The sequence below is a fragment of the Tympanuchus pallidicinctus genome, unplaced genomic scaffold (assembly GCF_026119805.1).
Source record: "Tympanuchus pallidicinctus isolate F22 unplaced genomic scaffold, pur_lepc_1.0 scaffold22, whole genome shotgun sequence".
Taxonomy (NCBI): Eukaryota; Metazoa; Chordata; class Aves; order Galliformes; family Phasianidae; genus Tympanuchus; species Tympanuchus pallidicinctus.
The window spans coordinates 6,148,260-6,171,214 of NW_026294739.1; the positions used below are offsets into that span (position 1 = coordinate 6,148,260).

At 40.9% G+C, this 22,955-nt stretch overlaps 1 protein-coding gene across 5 annotated transcripts in view; it reads left to right on the forward strand.

The window, feature by feature from the left end:
- The window catches only part of PXYLP1 (2-phosphoxylose phosphatase 1), an 858,650-nt gene that overhangs the window by 799,128 nt on the left and 36,567 nt on the right, over positions 1-22,955 (forward strand). Inside the window, exon 1 of one of the 5 annotated variants that reach the window (XM_052687066.1) lies at positions 10,848-10,959. The exons of 3 other annotated variants lie outside the window; for them this stretch is intronic. The gene's annotated coding sequence lies outside the window, so the exon portion shown is untranslated. Of the gene's footprint in view, positions 1-10,847; positions 10,960-16,684; positions 16,831-22,955 lie in introns of those variants that run through there. One more of the 5 variants, XM_052687065.1, reaches the window with a different exon arrangement.

Consider the following 22,955-nt stretch of genomic DNA (forward strand, 5'->3'; position numbering starts at 1 on the left):
CAATGTGATGCTCATACATACAATCTATGTTATTTGGCTATTCTCTGAGGTGACTATTATCAAGTGGTCTTTTTTTATCATCACACAGCACACAAGTCATTTGTCTGTCTTGTATTCCTAACTCAAACCTTCCCATATTTTCTTGATCTTGTCCTGTCCTTGAGACACGCCAGCTAGCTGTATGCAAAAACTACCAAGACAAAGAAGGCACAGTGTTTCTGAAAATATATGAGTTCCCAGAGTGACAATGACAAATGTTTTGTACAGGCAGGCACTCTCTTCATGAACGCTAAATGCTGTGACATACTCTGTATTCATGCTAGTTACTGTTGATTTGTAAGGCCACCATTTGGCCTGTTACTAGTTCTTCTAACCCAAAAAAGACGCCATTTATTAACATATTAAAAATAAAATATATTCTTTTTTTTTCTTTTTTTTCTTTTTTTTTTAAATATATATGCAAGAAAGGGTAATCTCCAAGCGGCTGCTTTTAGCATCTATCATCTTACAGAGCAATTCAAAACATACAGTTTTCTTTCAAGCATTCCTCAGATACATCAAAGTAGATTTTGTTGCCATTACATTACATGTATTGGATCTTCAGCTATGGGAACACATCATTCTCCAGACATACTATAGCATTTCAGCATATCACCCTGACCCTTTATGTTTGCCACACTTCACACATATCTGAACTGATGGTGGTGGAAATCTCCTAACAGCTGATTGTTGAGAGCCAGCAATGCTATCTGTAGAATATTAAAAGAACTGATGAAAACACAACCCAAATCACTGAGAAAGGTACCCTTGTCACAGAATCACAGAATCACAGAATCACTCGGGTTGGAAGGGACCTCAAGGATCATGTAGTTCCAACCCCCCTGCCTAGCAGGGCCACCAAACGTACACATTCAGATCAGGTTGCCCAGGACCCCGTCCAACCTGGCCTTGAACACGTCCAAGGACGGGGCATCCACAACCTCCCTGGGCAGCCTGTTCCAGGCCCTAACCACTCTCCTTGTGAAGAACTTCCCCCTAACATCCAACCTAAATCTTTCCTCCTTCAACTTGTCGTGGCCATGGACAAGAAATGTTGCCCAAGGTTCACATGGGAAGGAAGCATGGTGTTAGAGCCCCGAGGGCACTGACAGATCTTAATGATCCTGACCAGCCTTACCTGGTTCACCTACTCAAGTCCCTGCCCATGGGCTGAGGAGCCTGTTTCACCTGAGTTTGGGGCCTTTGGTACTAGTGTCCAATCTATTGTCTTTGTAGGAAGGAGGCTGTTCTGCTCTTTGGTTTAACTATAGCTCTTTCTCTGCATTACTACAGAGCCTACTTGTGGGCTGATGGCCTGGCTTTACTTCAGTCTTTTTTGTTGTGGACCTGTCAATCTGACCTGTGGACCAATGTCTCCACTATGAACTCACCTGAGAATTTGGGCGCTTAGGCAAATCTGGCCCCAATTTCTAAATTTGTGCTTCTTCCATTGCTCAGGTAATGCGCTGTTACTGCTCTCTGCCCCATGGGGAGCAGAAAACCCTTTCTCCTCCCCTAAAGAACACAGCTGTAGTTTAGAGGCAGTATGAATGGGATGTGCACCAAATACAACTGTCAGTGTCAAAGGTACTTGTCTCTAGGATTTTAGAAGTATACAGCAAGTAGTTCTATTTATATGGCTAGAGACCTTCTGTAACTCTACAGAAGACTGGATAGGAAGTGCAAACAAATACTAGTGGTATTTTCATAGGTAAGAAGGGGAGTGTTTAAAAGGAGTGTGGAAGCAACTTTTAGGTTGGGAAGAAAGGACATTTAAAGAGCGTGAGCCTGTAGTAATGTCTCACTAATCGTTAACAAAACATAAATGGCAGAAAACTGTAAACACTTTTCCAAATTAGGACTCTAGGACCTACCAAAGCTCTTAAATATTTTAGGAAAAAAACAAAAACAAACAAACAAACAAACCTAACCGCTTTGCCTGAGGCTAGTATTCTTTTTCTGTTAGGAAAAAGTAAGTTAGAAATGGGCTTAGGAATCCATGTGGGGGAGAGGGCCCTGCTTGATACTTCACACGTTCTGAGCTGCCTAAGTTGGTGTATCACCTCAATAATTAAGCTTCTTGTGATCTAGATATTATTTGCTAGAATTCAGTGCACCTATGTTCATGCTTAGTTTCAGCTGCTATTTATTTCACAATTAGAAATAAAAATGATTGATGGGTCTGGCTTAGTATGTTACTATTCTTACCTTGGAGCAATTGTATGTGTTCATTCTGGAACCTCATCTGATACAGTATTATGTGCATGTATTTGTGTGGGAGAAGCCTTGTGCTGATTTTCACAATATATCAGTCAGTGTTAATATTAAGTTTAAAGATTAAATGTTTGGTAAGGTAGATCTTGCAGTACCATTTGTTTGAACTAGGACAGGTGCAAGCTATACACATCTTCGTTGCATTCTTAGCCAACTGATATACTCACAGAAACATGCAGCTAAAATATTCAGTTTCAGAATTATTTAGTTCATATTTCAAGTAACAATATCTTAATAATCTTATTTGAAAACTGTTTATACTACATCCATCCCTATTCTCTGAACTTACGTATTCATTCCCTCCTGATGGAGCCGTCTCAGTATGCCAAACGTTGCTGTACCTATGTTACTGATTATATGCTAAGGAGGCTGGCATGTATTGTTAGGTGTGAAATCTTTCCCTCTATAGTGACAAAAAGTATGGTATGGATAATATTTGTATGTCATCCTGAGCTTGTATGTTTGTGTCTGTTAAGTATTCCATGGCATTCCCTACTTTCAGATTTCAGTAGAAATTAACAGTAATGTGGGACATAGATATTTCCTATTTGGCACACTTGGTTTTGGTTTTAATAGGGCAATGATTTGGAAGGAACAGGCATTCCTCTTCACGTCTGGATGGAGAGCCCCTCGTATGCAGGTTTGAAGCATATGAATGGGGTAAAAGAGAAGTCAGTAATGGTAATTTCAGTGCTAAAGGCATTTTTTTTTTTTCTTTTTTTCTTTTTTTTCCTGGGTAAACTTCACTAATTAGACTTTTAAAAAATGGGCAATTTTCCTGAAAACTTATTATGGCAAAGAAATAATATAATGTGCTTAAAATTCACCTAGCTTAATGGACCAATTCTTTAGTTCTTCCTATCCGAAGGGTCAGAAATCTTCCCCAGCAAGGTGTCTGGGAATTCCTCAGGTACAGGGAAGCATTCAGATATGTAAAAACCAGTTTTGCTGGCATCTGGTCCCACTGTATCCAGCAACAGAAGGCTAAAAGCTGTCAGTGAATAAGTTCACTGCCTACTGCTTTGGCAAATCGAGGCCTAAAATCACATCTTGCAGGAAGAATGTTTATGAATGGGGAAACTCTCCTGCCAGTGTGTAAGGGCAATTTCCTGTATGTTGCACCTCCACCCCTTCCTCCCATCTCCATGTAAACAGCGCAGCAATGCGACCACCCTGGTTGCCTAGGAAGCCAGTTGCTGCTCCTAATGGATCCGTTTAAAATTCCAATCCAGATTCTAGTCAGGTTTGTGAGACCCTGGGAACGGAGCTCATGAACTGGTGCGTACTTTCCACTTTTTTTCTTTTCTTTTTTTTTTTTTTTTCCTTTCCCTATCCCTCGCTTCAGCTCCCCTGGACTGAGAGAAGGCAGCTGTGACACTTTGCTAGACAGAGCAGCTGGACTTAGTTACCCTTAGAGCCAATTAAGTGCTGTCAGAATGGCTTGCCTTATTCCAGGGAGACAGAGGGAGCTATTTGGTATCAGAGATAATGCTAGAGAGTAGTTGTGTATATATGCAGTTATTTTAAAGGTTGTTTTTGTGGCTTTTGCTCTCTCTATGCACCTGCTGCCTTTTTGTGAGGCATTTGTGCTTTCATCTGATCTGTTTGAAATGCAAATAAAGGAATGATAGATTTTCAGACAATCCGAGAGACCTGTGTTCTGGAGGACTTTTCTAAACCCTTTGTACGCTTTCTTTTCAGAAGCTAATCATGGTGGAAAATTACTACATGGGGCCTTAAATAGGTGAAATAATAAGCTAGCCAAATAGCATGGGTAGACTGGAAACTGCCTCCAAGTCTGCTTCTATCTCATAGCTGTACAATGCTGGCTACTTTTTGGCAAAGCCGTGCAGTGTGACTTAAAGACAAATTTCTTTAATATTTAATTTTGGATTAAGGCTGCTCTTCATGAAGTTGTTGTAAAGTCTCATTGTATGTGCTATTCAAACTTAAGCAGGTGTTCAGAATAACACCCAGGTAGAAATCTATTAAAAGAAAAACTCTTTATCATTGTAATCTATACTTATCAAATGTTATTATTATAAATCTTAGGTAGTGACAAAAAAAAAAAAAAACAAAAAACAAAAAAACCACATTTGATTCACTTGTTTTTGTTCTCAAATGCATGTAGGATCTTCTTTCAAATTACTTTGAAATGCATTATGAACAGGAGCTGTTTGATCTGAACTCGTGTTTAATGCGTCATAAGCTGTGATGCAAAACAAGCAAAAAAACCCTCCACCCAAAAAGTCAGTTCAGCATCTTTTTAGTGGCATTGAACAAAATGGGATCTATGGTTCTCCTACTTGTGTCTTGTGCTTACACGCCCACACTGAAACAAATTGGCTACAAAGATGATAGCTGAGCCTCTTCATGGTGAAAACAAATGGATGGTTCTTGGGAGCAATCACTGTGCATGATACAAGTATTTTCTTGATGCACTTAGTCTACTTGTATTCACATTCTTTCAGGAATGTGGTCCCATGTAGACTGCCTCTTTTAAAAACTTTAGCCCCAAGTAGAACTTGTGGTTTTGCTTCTTGCACTAATTTTTCCATAAAGAAATAACAATTTTTTTTTCTTCAAAACATGACACCTTGTTTTCATATTAAAAAAAAAGTGCAATTGGGGTGTCATGTGCATTATTGCACCTCCGTGATACGGATCCCCACGAATACTCAGAACTATCTCAGGTAGCTGACTGCCTTGTTGTTGAGAGCCTGAGTTACTGGGCCTCTGTTATTCTGATGTGCCCTGACAAACCTCCTGAGTCCACACCGAGGTCCTGCTGGATTAAGATGTGGGACTGCTGAGGTGAGACGCCTATATTTTAATCCCATGATTGATACATGTCCAGCTGTGTGAAACTGGGGCTCAGAAAAGAAAGGAAGTAATGGGCCAAACAACTGTTCAAGATGTATTTGCCCAGAGGTCCTAATCTATTTTTGAAAACCCTGCAACCAAGTCAGCTGGACTAAGTCCAGTCAGTCATTTACATATATGTTTATACTCCAGGACATTAGAACCATGTGTGAACAACAGAATTTTCACTCTAAAAAATAACAGTAACAAATGCTTTCTTTATTATGCTATCTGGAAGAAAGGAAAGTATTTGCAAATACAGCCACAGAAGGCAAAAAACAGGGTAGAATCTGTAATTATTATTTCAGATTTAATCAACCAGTAATGAGTAGAAGAAAAAATAATGATATATATGCTATTTTCCTAGTATATACTTTAATTTCTGGTTGCTTAATTAGTGCTGAAACTGATGAGGCTGAGTGTGATTCATCATCAGGAAGTTAAGCCCAAGAGGAAAAAATGAAAATGTGATGTCTAACGTGAGCATAACATACTACAGCCAACAGAGAAAATTTAAATGTTGTAAAACTGTATTTGTAAATATGTAGAATAAGTTAACAAAGAAAAGAAAAGAAAAGAAAACAGAAGCTGCTCTAGTGCAATAGAACAGTATATGGTAACTGCTCAGTCGTGGCCTGAACCACTGATTGAGCACCTGGGAAAGAACCAGGTCAGCCCTGGGAGCACAGGTGAAATCAATTCAGCTGTGTGACCAGAAGGGGTGGAGCGTGGTTGCATCCTCTTAGACCTCACTTAAGGGCTGACTGCTGCTGAGGAAGGATCTTTGCTTGGAGGATCTTTCCCTTGTGGAGTTTTCCTGGTGAGCCTAGATCTTCAGAGATGGTAAGCACCTTTCCCTTGTACCACCTTTGCATTGTGCTCATCCCTTTGTTGTTACATCTCCTGTATCACCATTCCATCACACTAATCTTTCTGTTTGTTACAAACAGTTTCAGAAATGTCAGTGAGTTGCTTTTGTACTCAGACCAATGATTTTGACTTACTGAAAGATTCCTAAAGATATGATGAGACATAGATGAGGCTGGGGAAAAGCAATGCTTAACACTAAATAGCATTCCAGGAGGTTGCAGGAATTTAATGTTAAAATATACATGAGTCATCAAGGCATTCCAAACTGTAAAACCAGAGATAACTTTGTTCAGGCCTTGGATAGATATGTCATGTGACAGTTGGAATGGAGCAGAAGCATACACAGACAAACTGAAAGAAATGACATCAGATTTTAGGTATGTGGTGGCCAAAAGTAGGCATAAATAACTGTTTTCAAATGCTTTCCTTTCAGAACTGTCACCAGTTTCTTAATATACTTAAAGGTAGTAGGAATGCGACACAAAGCATGTCAGTCTGTAATTAACAAGCTGAAAATATGCTTGCTAATGAACAGGGTACTGTCAGACATGACCTTTTGTTAGATGGAGAGTAAGGACTCTGTAAAACATGCAGGAATGTCGCTGAGAAACGCAGCTACAGTCAGGATTCAGACTGCTGAAACTTTTTTGTTTGTTCTTTTTTGTAGGGTTTTGTTTTGCTTTTGTTTTTGTAAGTATGAGACTTCAAACTAGTGGAGTGCAGAAGTAGCACTAGGATTAATATTTCTATTCAAATGTAACTTCAGGTAAAATAATCTCCTGCAGATCAAATGTATGATAGCTTAGAAGTGTCGGAAACCCTCCTTTATTAGCGAAGCTGATAGGAAACTTGTCAATAGAGCCATGGCATGCTTCTCTCTTCCCAATCTCTTGTGCTGAACTTTGCACTGAAATTTTAGTCTACCACCTAATGTGGTAAATATTACCAGCTGAATTTTGCTATACCAGACTTGTGAGTAAAGCTCCAGAAGATGCAACATTGTGGTAGGGAGCACAGAGGACACAAGCTGGATTCCTAATACTATTTCATGAACTTTGGAAGTGATAGCACACCAACAGTATTTACGTTGGGAGAATGGGGGTACCTGTGGTAGAGAGGAATCTGGCTGCAAGAAGTAATGTAATCTTTGCTGTGAACTATGTAAATAATACATAGACAATATTAATGAATGAGTATTAACTTAATGGTTGACAGATTAGAAATGCAAAGGACTGAATCGGGGAAGAAATGATAAATGGTTAGAAGCTACAAACTGTGAAGTTCAACTCCATGAGACTTCAAGTATTTTGCTTTGCAGCTATTGTTAGTAGAACAGAAAGTGTTAGCATGTGAAAGAGACAGGTTTTCCTCCATTTCATTCCTTTATTAGTTAGTTTACCTGGCTTCTGTATTAGAAGCAAGCACTGGATATTTGCAAGCTCTACCCCAGGTTTCTTGCTAATCATCACAAAAAGGCACATGCAGGCTTAAAATGAGTGGCACACAAAATGAAAGTTTGGGACAAGCACACTTACTTGTTTCTAATAAGTCAACTCCTTGTTCATGATTTTAGTTGGGTCACTGTCATGAATAAGTCTTTTCTCATTAAACTTTCTTACTTAATTTGCAGTGTTCTTTGCATCATTCAAGGAAAGCTAAAACCCTTATCTTGGATATGAAGTGTATAAACAGAACACAGTTATTCAGTTGTTCAGAAATGAATACCAGTTATGTTGACACTTCTTCTTTAAATAGCATGAAATTCAACATTGCACTTTAAGAATGTTTTTTTTATAATTATTGTTTAATTATGTACTGCTAAGAATCAAATACACTGTAGTCACTCCATATTAATACACTCAAATGTTCTCTACAGGGGCACCATTCCAAAGGAGAGCTAAGATGAAGTTCGTAGAGGCCAGATCTCTGGCTGAGGTGCAGCCATTAGCTTTCTCTATATCTGTTCTTTTGGATACCCACTGAAAGTTAGCACTGCAACAGAAGGCCCAGCAGCGTAGGAATCCTTACTTATCTCCCCTTCTGAAGCACTCCCTAAAATACAAAAGAGATTTTTCGACAGTTAATAAGAAGCTGTTTCTTCAGGAGTTTCATCTTGGGAAGAGGCCAGTAACACCTGACATTGGTGTGTATGTATATATATATATATATATATATATATATATTTGGGGGGCTGGAAAATATTTCTTTCCTTTTTCTCCCTAATAGTCTCCCTCTTAATTTTTGTATGTATTGTTTAATTCTTTATAAGCAATGCCTTCTTCACAATTATATTGGTATCTGTGAAAAAAGGGTCTGTTTTCCTGTACCTGTTTCCAGCCCTCGTCTTAGGAGGTAACTGGGACAAAGAGGAGCTCAAGCAGTAGAGAATAAGGGAATACAGCCTATAGACAAATACAACAGTTGGAATAAACTTGATTCTTTATTTTTAGGAGAATAAGAATCGGGATCTCCTAAGTAAACCATAAAATTAGTGCTACCTCCCTTGGATGATGGGGCTGAATTTCACAGCCAGTTATCCTTTCAATTCAGACTGTCAATCTACCTCTTGGGATAAAGGTCAGACAGAGGACCTTTGGGGATTGTCTCAACATCAACTCTTGGGTGTTATCTAACTCAGTGTGAGTCCAGCTGCAGTTTGGCCAGTGCACCAAAAAATCTGTTAATTCATAGTTAATTCACTGAACTGTAAGGGTACCGTAAAAAGATATTGCCAGAGAAGTAAATTCTGATGATGTAAATAGTATGCATGCTATTTGGAAATTTATGGATTTATACAGGAGAAAGTAGGTCTGGAAGACCAGAATACCAAGCAAAGTGATGTGGAGGCACTGCACATCACTCCAAGTCTGCTCCAAAGATAGCAGCTGCAGTTGCTCTGTCCTCTGTGTATTCAGTTTCTCCTCTGATTTCATCCTTGTAAATCCCAAGTGTCTGGTGTTCCACAGAGAAATTTTCAAGATGCTAACAACTTTTGAGTTCATATAGTCTTTTATGTGATGGGTATAAAAAATGAGCATCTCTAGCAGAGTTATATTCTTTTGTATAGCCAGGCAACTTTATTTTAGGCTGTAAATTGAAAGCATTCAATGAAGGAAGTGAAATCTGTTGCAAGGAGAACAGATCAGCAGTTCCCAAATTCCAAATCCTATGTGAACTGTACATTGTTCTGATCGAGGTAGAAATGTAATTGTGCTGGCAAGCATTTGCTGCCATCATAAATCATTGTTTCCATATGGAGATGGTTTTTCAGTAAAGCATGCATTCTGCATTCTGTGTTGGGAAAGGCCAAAATTGTTTGTGGGCATTTTGCAATCCTGCAAAGCCCTGAAGTGTGCTAGTGAACAGCAGTCAGAAGTGTCACTGCTAGAGCCCTGGAATTTCTCCTGTAAATTTCTCTTCTGTAAAACATTCTAGATATTTAAGATGGTTGACATTACTTTTCTAAAAAGAAAAAAAGTCATGATGATAGATGAGCTCTAATCGGATGTGCTGCTGCTAGCTGGGAGGAACAGCAGCTTCTGTGTGTGCTGTGCAGCTGTTGGCTGGCAGAGGTTCCACTGTGCTGCTCAGCAACTCTAGATGTAGTTTTTAGACAGCAGCAGTAGGGAAAGGCACCAGGCTCATGGCTGCTCAGCCGCAGGGCAGCTTCCTGCACAGTCTGTCAGTCCAAAGTACTCAAATATGCACTGCTTTTCCCAGAAGGTGAAAGATGAAGAATCTCGGGGCATGTCCAGCTGAAATCCTATCAGCCCAGCCAGCTGTACAGCATGCCCGGTATTTAGCTAGGTGCGGTGACTCTGTGGTTGTACAATGTCAGAGCACAATTGGCTTCCTGCCTCCGCGTGCAGGGCAGTGACTGCTGTTTGCTGTGACCCTGTGGCACGACAGGGTGATAGCACTGCTGTGAGCTGCCTGGTGCTGGGACTGCTTGTGTGGGATCAGCATGAAAGTGTTCAAGCGGGGCCATTTTGGTGCTCCTCCAGTCTGTAGTAGTAGTTATAGAATCTGTTTCAGGGATAGATGAAAAATTGGGGTTTGAAGCAGTGCCTTTATGTAGGAAGAAACCTGCATTCCTGGAGTTGGCTTCTGTGAAGGGAAGAAGCAATAACGTGGGAACTGTCTTAGTGATGAATCCTGGTAGACTTCTGGGGAGTTATGAAATGGCTTCACTTGCATTAACAGAACCGAGGGATGTACTGAAATTCATGGAATTCCCCTTTGACAAGAGCTTGGAGCTGGCACTTCATGTTTGAACTGGATGATCTTAGAGGTCTTTTCCAACCTTGGTGATTCTGTGACACTTCTGAAGGGCTCTTGTGAATGACATGACAGCTTCCAGCTGCACTAGGTGAGCGACATCTGTTTGCACGGACCCTAGCAGCAACCGCTCGGCCCGGCTCCGAGCTGCAGCAGCAGGGTGCTCCTTGCCACCTGCTCGAACCGTGCGTGGGGCGGGAAGTTGGGGAACCGCACAGCGTGGGGAGGAGGAAGGGACCAGCCGCCAGCAATCGCGGACGCCGCGTCCCGCACAGCGCAGTGATGGGGCGGGCGGGACGTGATGGCGGGAACGGTCGCTGCCCCTCGCGCCGCCTCGGGCCCAGCCGCGGAGCTCGCCGCCCGGCCGCCCCTTCCGACTCCGCGCCGGCGGCCGCGAAGGCGGCGCGAGACCAAGCCGGCAGGCCTCGTGGCGCTGGCAGCCCCGCCCCGTCGGGGGAGTCGCGTCGAGGGCGGGGCGAGGTCGTCCCGTGGCGGGCGGCAGGGGGCGCAGGCGGGCGGGGTGGGGGCGGCGCTCGCCCGAGTCGGGGCGCTGGGCGGGCTGCCGGCCGGAGCCGCGGCGTGGCGGCGGGAGCGGCTGCAGCTCCGGCGGGAGGAGACGAGAGCGCGGCCGAGCAGGTACGGAGGTGCCGTGGGCGGGGTGTCCTGGGTGGCTCCGTCCTGCCACCACTACCGAGGTGCGATCCGTGTGTCTCTGTCCCGGCCGCGCAGGTGGGACGGCGCGCGGAGCGCCGCTCGGGAGCGGTCGGGCTGCTCCCCTGCACGACCCTGCTGTGGCTGCGCAGCCGCTGGCCCGCGCCCCCTGCCCGGGATAACCGGCGGCCGGGGAGGGATGGGGCGTTACCAGAGCCGCTGGCGGCGGCGCGGCTGCCCCGCGCTGGGCCGGGCTGTTCCCGATGTGAGGGCCGGCGAGAGTCCGTCCGTCCCGCCGGAGCCGCTGCCGCACGCGGGCGGTGAGCCCGGCACAGGCTGCGCTCCCCGGGCGGGGGCTCTGCCGGCAGCGCGCTGCCCCGGGCGGTCGGGTCGCCTCCGATCGGCCGCGGCCGCTGAACTTTGCTTCCGAGCCGCGCTCCGCAGGAGGCGCACGGAGCTCAGCGCGCGGGCGGAGCGGTGTAGGCTTAACCTGGGCGCTTAATGAGGCGGAGGTGAATCCGTCCGGTTTAATGACTTTACTCTGTGCGCAGATATATACGTATAGGCATGCAGGCAAGCCCGTGAGATGCACTCACGAGTTCATCGGAATACGTGTGATAATAGCCTTCATACTTAGTACTCTGCTAGATAGAATATGTTGTTACAGATCTGCTGTGCTTTTTTCAGTGCACTGGTGTTTAGTTGTCTGTGGCTGGCGTGGAGTAACTCGCGTCAGGTTTATCTTTTCTTTCCTTGCCTGTTGTCTTTAGCGTACTTGACAGCAGTCCTTTCCCTCTTATGTACTTAAACCCAAATAATATTGTAGCCTTGAAAAAATTCCTAGTGTATTTCTGCACTGCAAGATCCTGAAGAGTAACCCTGAACATATTGATGCAAATGGACTGAACATACCAATTGTGTTCGGAGCTGGAGATCTTCTTGGCCTTCAAGGAGAATGCTGTACTCAAAAATCCGTGAAAGTGTAGCTTAAAAGGGTAGAAAGTAAGTGGTTAAACAGTGTGTTTGTAAATCCTGTGACCTGAATTTCTGGTTCGATCGCTGCGCATAAAGGCTGGGACAATAGAAATGAGAGGGCAGGAAGTGTGTGACCTTATGAGCCTTCTGTTTTGTCTGGCATTCGTCTGAGATGCGCATCTCCTTCAGACCTTTAATTTTCTCCTTTAAATGTTATGAGTATACTTATAGGTGGGTGACAAAGCGATAGAGTAAGTGGATCTGTACTTGACTAACAGCATAAGCTGTCATGTATAATAAGTTATTGTACCCGTATTACGATAATAATGGGATATTAAGCCAACACATTTTGGCAGTGAGTCCTTGTAATACGTATGCCCTGTTTTGACGTCTGTAGAAGGAGGATTATCTCAGACAGACTTTGTAGTGGGAGGGTGTGAGTGGGATGAAAGCAAAAGCTGCTTAATTTTAATCTTCTCAAAAAGGTAACTAGAAGTAGTGCACATGGCTAAAATACGCATGCTTTTCTTACTAATGCCTTTTAATTGTAGTCTCTTAAGTTTTTGATATAAACTCAGCCATACTGAAACATTAATTTTTATAAGGGTCAGTATATGCCGAAGCAGCTCCCTGTCCTACAAATAAAGAAGCCTTATAGCTGGCTCTTGTGTAAAGATCTGACAAGGGCCGAAATGAGTCTCTGTGTGTTTGTGCAGCAGTCACAATCTGTTCAGTCTTCTGGCACTTGGTTACATTGTTTCAGTATTGTAATTGTGAACTTGCTTTTCAGAAAGGCGATCTTCTGTCTTTTGTGCTTTTTTAGTTCAAAAAATGGCATCTTGGAACAAGCACACACAAAACTCTGTATTTCAAGATGTACAGAATGACTGACCTCTGTGCAGTTTGCATTCTCCAGTGGTTTTATGTTCTTACCTACTCCTCCCTCACAACCTCCTTAGACAAAAGAAACTTTGAGCATCCTATGAGATTTCTTATGTAGGTCTTTCCTCCTGTTTATAATATCATATGAGACCTTTGAAACCAGATTTTGTTTGAATGTTTCTGGGCGCTTTTCCTGCTGAAGTTGCAAGTTTTTTTTTTGTTTTGTTTTGTTTTTTTTTTTAACTTACTAAAAGGCTTTTCTAAATTTATGAGAGGTTTGTATCTTACCTGCATATTATTGCTCAGAAGATGGACGGCGAATTCATGCACTCCTAAGACTGGCTTTTAACTGGATTGATGTTCAGGCTAGTTGCATACCTTCTATCTCCAAGGCTTTTATTGTAACAATACAGAAAACTACTGGCAATTGGCACACAAAAAGCCACCACTGTGAGATGCACATTGCTTATAAGCACACATCAGGCAGGCACAGGAGTGACGTGTTACTAACCACCTACTAGCATACGCTTCGTGATTTAGGTATGGTTAGATTTCTGGCTTATGGCGGGTGCTACAGAGGAGGTGGTGGTACCGTAGTTTGTTCGGGGAGGCGGGGAGCAACATGAAAGCTGAACTGCACAGACTTGCACTTGAGTGGTACCAGACATGCTGGCAGACAACAGCCTGAGTGGTGAGGAAGGATTTGTTTTAAACAAATGAGAATGTCAGCAGTTCAGATGTTGAACAAACAGTGTAGGTCGGTCCTGAACTGCTCAGGCAGAAGGTGGGATTTGAACAGTGTTTGAACATAGCCTTTAGTTTTGACTTGCTGTGAGAAGTGGAATCAGTAAATAAGTGATGTGTTGATTCATGTTTAAAGCTGTATTTAAAAGTACTCTAGTTTGGGTGGGAAACTGCATTTGGAAATAAAAGCTTAAATGGCATAGAAAAATGAGGAGAAATGCTGAAGTGCCTGGGAGAAGACTTTGATTGTAAGTTCCATGCAAGATTTCTACTTGCCTGATTTTTAGATTCAAAGTTATTATACTGGAATTGTACTAAAATATTATAGTACAGATACACAGGCTGTGCTGTACTGTAAAATACACTTTTTTTTGGCAATGCTTTTCAGAATGCCTTCTGTGATAAATGCAGGCCAATATATGGTATAAATCACACAGGTATAAATATAAATTAAAACGGTTGATCATAAACTACATGCTGGATGATGATGGCTGAAGGATGTAGGAACTTTCCAGAAAGATACCAGAAATATGATACAGACTGTGCTTCATATTTGGTTAAAATGAGGCTGCTCTTTGGTGACGTCGAAGTGGAATTCCATTGAGCAAACATTTGGCTTTATAAATCAGAGCAGAAAGTTTACAAATTGTAGATGGTAACGCTTCCTGGTAGAAGGTGGGTGGCTGTTGTGTCTGTGCAGGAGCATGTGGGCTTTCACCATGTAGCTTGCTTTGTGGCCTTGGTTTTACTTCAGTCAGAATTCAAAAGGAATGCTCATGTTTTTCTGAGAAGTATTAGGTGGGCACTGATTGCAGCTGGGTGAGATGTTTTCTCTGACTCGGAGAAGAAATAGAGTGGGGAAGGGTATTATTATAACCACTGGCTCTCTGATTTTATTTTATTTTTAAATGAGATGACATCATTTTATTGTGCCCAGTCAGGGCCTGAGTCATTCATGTAATGATTAATCCTAAGTAGCAAAAAAAAAAAAAAAAAAAAAAAAGAGAAAGCATTGTTGCTTTGTGTAGAGCTGTAGTGAAATTTAGGAAAGCTGCAATGGTGGATGATAAATCTGTGATTATCACTGAATAGTTCTGATGATTTAGAGCAAGATTGACAGGCTGCTTCATATTGTTTAAAAGGATGTAAGATGGGCACTGAAAAACTAGCTGGCGTTTCATGAACATAACAGGTTTTTGGAAGCTGAAATAATTAGGCTTATTTGTTTGTGCTACTTGATAAAGATATTGATTAGAAGTACTGTTCAGATGTGGTGTTCAATAACTGTATGCCAGGTGTTTCATCTATAGTTTTTACAGCACCCTTAAACTTACCATGTAACAAGAATGAAGTCGATTTCCCCCAGAAAGCTGTCGCATGATTCATGTCTTCCATTGTGGAGAAGAGAACAAAATGCCATGACGTTGTTTCCACATCCACTATGATGAGTTCCTCGGTTGTTTATGCAACGGAGCAACTATGCTGTGTTCTCTTCAATTGGTATTCTCAGATGATTAAAAAAGAGACCCTGTGAATATTCGTACATATTGTGTTGTCAGAGATTGTTCTAAAGGGACAAGTTAATGCTGATACCATATTTTGCATTTTTCTGTATTTGTTACGCTTTGTTCATCTTGTTCACATCTCTGGCTGTTGTGTTGGCTAACAAATTGCTCATGAGTTAGAAGTCTGAACACAAGGCTTGCATTTCTGTCTGTTGAGTCTTCTGGTTACCGTCCCTGGGAGCTTCAGAAAGGCCATTATGTTCTGGAAAAAAAAAAAGCCCTTGCTGGGGCTAAGCAACAAAAATGAATGCAGTGAGCCTTTTGGATGGGGCATCATGTTTAAGGCTAGCACCTTTGACCTAAACCTGTTTTCTTTTAAAGAAATAATCAGCCTGCCTACAACTTTGTGCTTGCAGGTCTCTAATTTGAAGATAACACTTTCTGGAGGTTAGTTTGTGCTGCTGCTATGATGATCAGGGGAAAAACAGGTATTGCTTTTGCAAAGGGGCATAGCAGTGCTTCTAGTATGCTCCCTGTGTTATTCCTCATTCCTATGTTCAGCAGCCAGACAAACTAATGGTTGTATGAAGTGCTGTGGGAAATGAAGCGGAGCAGAAAATACTGTCTATCCACTAATGGCATTTGTCTAATCCCATTCTGGAGTTAGGCTGCTGGAGAACTGACAAAGCTGCCTCCCTCGGTATGAGCTGAAACATGAAACAAACTCAGGTCGCAAACAATCCTGTGTAAGATCATCTGGAATTAAAAGAATAAGGATAGACTTGGGAGCTCAGATCCACCTAACTTGAGTGGAAGGGCAGGTATGTAGAGGAAAATGATTTCCTTTGTACTAACATCCTCAAATGCTGGAGAGGATAAATTGGACCTGGTGTGGGAAAATCTGTTTCTTGCACTTATGAGCTTTCCAGCCTAAACCTCTGACGTGGTCTGTTTGTTCAACTTGACCTCACTGACTGATTTCAATTAGTTTTAAGTGAATCCCCACAACATTTACTTCAAAAGTTAAGGCTGAGAAAAGTGTTTTTCAGCATCATACAGCCTCAGTGAAGCAGAGGGAGGTGGATTTGTGTCCAGAACATGTTCAAAGGCTGATATTGAAGTGCCTGCAGAAGAGAAGAGAGCCTTGTAGTGGGCAGATTTGTCCAGAGTTAAAGCTGTTAACTAGAAAATCTTAACTTAAAAAAAAAAAAAAAAAAAAAGTGTAACAACTCAAGCATGCTGACAGCTTTGCCTTTGCGTGCTTTTTGGAGCTGTGATGTTATCTGATCCGTCTTTGACCATGGTCTATGTGTGATTAAGATCTCTGCTTATACAATTACGAACATATGGTATGCAATTTTAAAAATTGTAAGCTTAAAATAAGTAAATTCTGGTGCTTTTTAAAGAGTTATCTAATTGAGTATGTTCTGGAATGGTTTTGCTGCCATTTAGGATTCAGTTCTGGCTCTGAGCCATCACAAATCATAAGGTTTCTTTCAAGTTTTATAATAACGTTGAAATAGAATTGCTCAGTTTCCTTTTAGGAAGCACAAGCACTTCCTTTGTTTTTGTTTTTACTTTCTCTGCAGCTCAGCGAAGTGGAAGTGTGTGTCCTGTCTTTGGATAAGGAGAGAATTAGGAATATGGTGATATTTATGAAGTGGATGAAGAAGACTTGGGTTTATGAAAGGTTTTCTTAGCTATTAAATTTTTGTTTCCACAGAGCCCTCACAGTGGCAATACTGACCAAGTAAGTTCTCACTGACTTCTATTTGGTTATTTCTTCAGTTTGAAAGTTCAGCAGAGTAACATATGCAGCTGTTAAGCTGTATAGCGCTGGTTGTATTGGCAACCAGAAAGAGCAGAGCACTGAAAGAGAATTTTGCCTGGATGGAAGGATCTGCCTAAGTTTAAATGGATCAAAGGAAATTGAAGTGAAGGATACCTCCTGCTTGAAACACTTCCTGCTTTCATATGCTTGCTATTAGAATATGTAAGCCAAATGAAATCTAATTGAAAACCAAACCAAGGAAGCTTTTAACAATTCCTAAAAGAAATGAGAAAGTGAGAGAAGTGATATTAAGCTAGCATAGGAATTGCTGCCATCTTTTCAACACTTACAGCACACCCAAATCAAACATCTGTTTTTTTTTTTTTTTTTTTTTTTTTTTTTTTTTTTAAGGAGGAACAGTTTACGTTCATAAGTTACTTAAATACTGCTTAAAGCTTTGTAATTTGACAAATTTCATGTGATTATTTTGATAGCTTTTTTTAACACAATAGCGAAACTTCTCTGATGTTTGAAAGAAAGCAGACTATGCTATATCATTTTCTATTCAAAATGTAGTTCCAAATTTGCATCTTAAATTTGAAATCTGTTTTCATATCAGATGCTGTTCTCTGAGATGTGGTAGGTAAGTGTGTTTTTTCCTGTTGAATGAGGTGATCTCTCTGTCATCGTTATAGTAATATAAAATGTGTAGATTCCTTAGAAATGAGAGCTTTAAGAAAACTATTATTTCTAATACATACGGACAGGTTAATAGCTGGCATGGCATAAGAATGGATGGTCCTGATAAGCTGGTGATGAGAGAGTGAGTTTGGGAACGGAATGGTGAGAGAAACTCTTGTTATTTGAAGTGTTACAGAAATACACATGGCAGCATCAGCATGTGTTTGCTTTAATGCTGTTAGTAGTAGGACTTTTTGTCCTCATGATTTAATGCAAGGAGTATGTTATATAAAAAAGTCTTACATCTGTAGCAGAGAATCTATCTGCTGCAAATACGTTTGCGTGTAAAATCTGTCTGCAAAACAGTGGTGCAGGGAAGACCAGTGTGACTTGAAGAATGTGAAGTTTTGTACTTGTGTGCTGTTTCTCTATAAAGCTGGATAGAAAACCGTTTGTTTTCCAGGATGTTTTTTTTATTTGCTATGGCAGGATACGCCATTAGTGAGCTTTCAGTGATGTTATTTGGTGGGCTTTTTACTATCTTTTACTTAACAGGAATGTAACAAACTTTTGTGTTCATAATTTAAAAAAAAAACAAACCTAAATAATATGCTTTATTTAGTTTAGATTTTTGTTTCTATTCATGTGCATAGGTTCTAAAACCCAAGGCTGTGTGAAGGTTTTGCTTTCATGTTAATAGGAATTGATGGTGCAGTCATTAAAAAAAGAAAAAAGAAAAAAAGAAAACAAACAAAACCAACTAACCAAACAAAAATCACAACGCAAAACCGGCAATGTAACTGAATTGTAAGAAGGGCTGTAATGAGGATGTTGTTTGGCTTTGGTGCTTGGTCTTGTAAACTGTGAAGCAGGAAACACATGGTAGAAATCTTCAGTGTCTTTTTGTCACTTTGTTTTGAAGTCTTCCGTGTCAGTGTGATGGCTTAGCAGCAAGCCCAGCAAGATGACCTAGATGAGTCGTGTGTCACTGTATCTGTCACCACTACTTTTTCTTTTGATTCATTCTGTGTATGCAAACCTATGGATCCTGTGTTGGATGTAACCAACAATAGCGTGGATCGTATTTGGTGCTTGCAGACAGCACCATAAGTAGTAACTTAAACTCTTATGGCTAGCAGAATGTTTATTAAGTAATCTCTAATCTTGTTAGATCTGTTGCCAGCTTTGCTGGAAATCTTTTTTAGGAATAACCAAGGGAAGAGAAATGCTGTAAGAAATACGTTATATATACCTTTGGTATAGGGACACATTGTACATATGGAGTATGGTGGGTATTTGTTTTTTGAATATACAGATGCTGACAGACTTAAGATAACCTAAAACCTATTAAGAAGTGTGAGACTTCTGCACAAACTGGGACATGGGCTGGTTACATTAAACATTCCATAACTGTTTTTCTGTGCAATCCTGTTTTTCTCCTTTATTTACTGTCAGACCTAATTTGGACTCCTGTGCATTCCTCCCAGCAGGGGCATGTCATCTGTTTGTCATGGGTGATGGGAACCATTGATGTTCTGTATAAATAACATAGCAAAGCTGATAGGAGGAAAAGTTCCTGCCATCAGTGTGCTGCTACAGACTGGGCGTGAAGGCAGCAAGCTGTTCCTGTTAAATTGTTAAAAGGGAAAGCAATCTGGGTGGGGGGGGGTGAGGAGGGATGAAAGGCAAGAGTCTAACCTAAAATTGATTATTATTATTATTATTTTGAGAAGAATATGCTGGACTTAGAAATGATATTTGACTTGCAGCTCTTCAGAACTTTTCTTAAAAAAAAAAAAAAATATATATATATATAAATTTCTTGCCTGTCTTGTTCTCTACATCCCACTCCCCAGTCTGCTGCTTCCATCCTCCAGCCCTAACTGAAAGGAACAGAGAATTCATCCATTATGGTTAATAACTTGCTCTAAGCCCCAGCTGTACAAATGGGTTGACCCTGAAACAGAAAACCCTGAGGGAGAAACTTCTGAGGAAATGCTTTGGTATGATTGTAGAGTGACAAACGTTAAACTCATGTAGGAACGGCCGTGTGGAGCACAGTAATCCCATCTTAAAATATTGCTTCCTTAGCCTACAGTTTCTTTTTTTGACTTGGGTCAGCTTGAGGCTTCCTGGGATGTTTTCTTATGGTGATGATAGATAGATTGTCTTTAGACTACTTAATCTTGCATCCTCCCTTCTTACCTTCCTCACTTTTTAATGGTTAAAAAAACCAACCAGGTTGTAGCCCAGTAATTATTTTTCTAAACAACTCTGCATGAAGATTGCTATGTGTGTTTTCAAACAGAATACTTTTTCCCCCTTAAAAGAATGTAATTCCTATCTCTCTTCCCACCCCTCGAGCTTTTCCTTCAATAGTCAGTAGTGAGAAGGAGGCCTTCAAAACAGTATTTTCAGGTTCATTAAGCGTAGTCCTTGTGGCAGTCTCAGCCTTCTTCTATCTTTCAACCTTTGAAGCTGAGCAGTGGAAGTGGTTTATCACACCTAGGGTTTTAGAAACTTAAAATCTCCATTCCTTGGGGAGATTTGGAGATCACCCACTTCTTAGTTTAAGATGTTTGCTACTGTGCTCTATTGTTTCTAAATCTCTTCCAGCTGAGTTTTAAGATGCTTGCACTGATGGAGTTTGTCAGTGGACCACCTGTGTCTGAAGATTGCCACGGGTTCTCCGTGGCAACGAGGAGGCTTTGAAACTTATGTAAATGTACTGCACACTGAAAATAACGAGTGCTGTATAGAAGGACCAGACTTATTTGAGTAAGAGGCCTATTTGATCTCTTAGCTTTAAGGAGGAGTAAGAGTTTGTGTTGGCAGCTTAGACAGACTGGACAGTGCTGCTATGCTGTTTTCAATAGCTTTTGCATGTCTCAAGAAGACCAGCTGTGCCAGCCTGAGGATTTAGAACTGAGAAGGTGAGGAAGATACTTGGAATAGGAGAAAAGAGAAATTTAGATGTAGATATTTAAATATTCTAAATGCCAAAGTAGGTTAAACCTGAGTGACTGAAATGGCTGTTTGTGGTTTTGTTTTTTTTTTTTTTAATCAGATGCTTGCTAGTGAAATGCTATGTAACTTGAGAATAAAATTTCTAGAACATTTTATAGCTAGCTGTTATGTTTTACATATTAATATGTAATTCTGCCCTAGCAGATACTAACTTATTTCTGTTGTGGTTTGATACATACTAAGGTTTTTTTAATCATGTCTTTTCTTATCTCTTCTATTCTGTTAAGGCTCAACAAGCTGCTGACCTGCGTGTGTGCTTTCTGCCAATTTCTGTGTTTTCCATGGTAGCTAACTTCCAGCTTAAGTCATGGAGGGTGGACTAACCTACATAATGTTACTGTGTAGGTTTTAGTTCTCTCCATGTGAGATGTATTTCTCATTAATGCTTTTAAAAACTGAATGTTTTTTTCCTGACAGGAAAATAAAGAATTATGATTAGCAATTTTGCAGGTGCTACATTTGTTGCTTTTTGATTCTGTGCAAAATAGAACATAAGCAGTGCAGGAACAGCATGCTCAGTTTTAGTTCCTGAAATTATAGTCAACTATAGGAATTTTGTGAGGGTTTCTTCCATGTGAAAATTACAAGCATGAAAAACTAAGCAAGTTGTGCTGACCTCAGCACTGGTTCTCCTGAGTGATCCTGTTTCCTCTCTTTTCTAATTTTTTCCTTAGATGCTTGTAGCAGTGGTGGGTTTGGTCATAACCACGATATACTAGCCACTGTTTTTCACCCCATGGGAGGGACACAAACTCAAATAAAGAAACCCACTGCCATTTCCTTTGAAATATCAAAGAAAAGGTTTGGCTTGTGCTACTTGCTTATGGAGATGCTTTCTGCATCTTCTAGTTTAAGAGTATGAAGTTCTTCAGCTGTGTGAAAATGCCTGGATGCTGGACTTCTGGGAGTTACTAGGTGGAAAATATAGTGCTGGGTAGGCTGCTGCCAAATGACTGGGGAATAGCTGATGGAGCATCATTCATTAGTGTTTTGAAAGTGAAGGCAGAAGTCTTAATTACAGTCATATTGGGAGCTGTCACCTTCATATCAGGCAAATTCAAAACAGAGCTTCTGTTGGAAAATAAACCTGCAGATGTAGAGGAAAGATAAAAGTTGCATGAAAAAGCAATTGCAATAAGAAATTATCAAGTTGCTTATTGTCTTCTGCATGGAAGAAACATCACGTTATAAGTACATCCCTGTGTTCTTTCATGATGGTTTTTCAAAAAGTATCTATGAATGTTATTCCAAATGAATTTCATAACGTCTATGGGCTTTCTATTCTCCTTTGTAAGCAGTATAAGTTTGCAAGGAAATAAAGTTGTCTTTGGCATACAGGTAACTTCAGGCTTAATGCTGTCTTTCTTTTTTGAAGCTTTTTTTCTTTTTTTTGCCATCCCATTGTGAGTACTTTTGCTTGTATTTCAGCAGTCTGTGTCATTTTGGTGTGCCACATCAGATAATAAAGTGACTCTACTAAAGCAGGCTTTGAGTACTATTGATTATTTATGGAGAATTGCTATTTTAATCAAGTAAACTCATTTAAGCTGTCATGGTGATTCAGTGTAATAATGTGCTTATGCTTCATGCTAACTAGTAGGTTTGCATTCTGCATGGTTACAGATAATATAGAGGATGTAGCAGTTTCATTAGATTGGTATGGCAGTTCAGTTGTGGTGGTTTAGCATCATGTCAGCCTTCATATGATCTTTAAAAGCGTTGATCCAAATACATTTTCAAGGCCTGACTTAAAATGTTCCGAAGAAATAGCTCAACTATTCAACTCAGCATCTCTGTAATTTGCACATAAGGAGGAGGGTGCAAGGGCAGAAGGCTGCTTGTGGAGTGCTACATAGCAACCCCCAGGCAGTGCTGAACAAAAAGTAGGTTAGTTACAGCAGCTGCTCTGCTGGGAGCTGCATGCTTAGCCCAGGCTCCTGGCAGCCTCCTGTGCGTGCTCATGAGCATGCTGCCCTCCCAGCATTTCTTTAGTCAACTTTTTCAGTTGAAGTGGCCTGAAACAGATAACGTGATGAGCCTAGCAGAGGTGTGGGTAATATTCTGACTCCCAGGCCTGGTCTTTAATTGCAAGACTGTTTTTACACTTGTATGCGAGTGTACACTTGTATGCATGCGATGTCCTACATTAGCACAGGTTTGGCATAGTCTTGTGAAAGTAGGTGAGAATTGGAGGGGCTCTAAATGCTGTAAGTTGCTCTGGTGATAAGTTTAGATGTGGAATAAGTTTTAAAGAAAAAAAATTTTCTGTGAGTAGGTACTTATACCACATAGGGCAGCTCTGAAGTAGCCTTTTAATTATCTTTATTTAGATATAGAATGCTTTATTAACATTAGCTATCCTTCAGAATATCTAAACTGCTTGTGCGTATCACCCT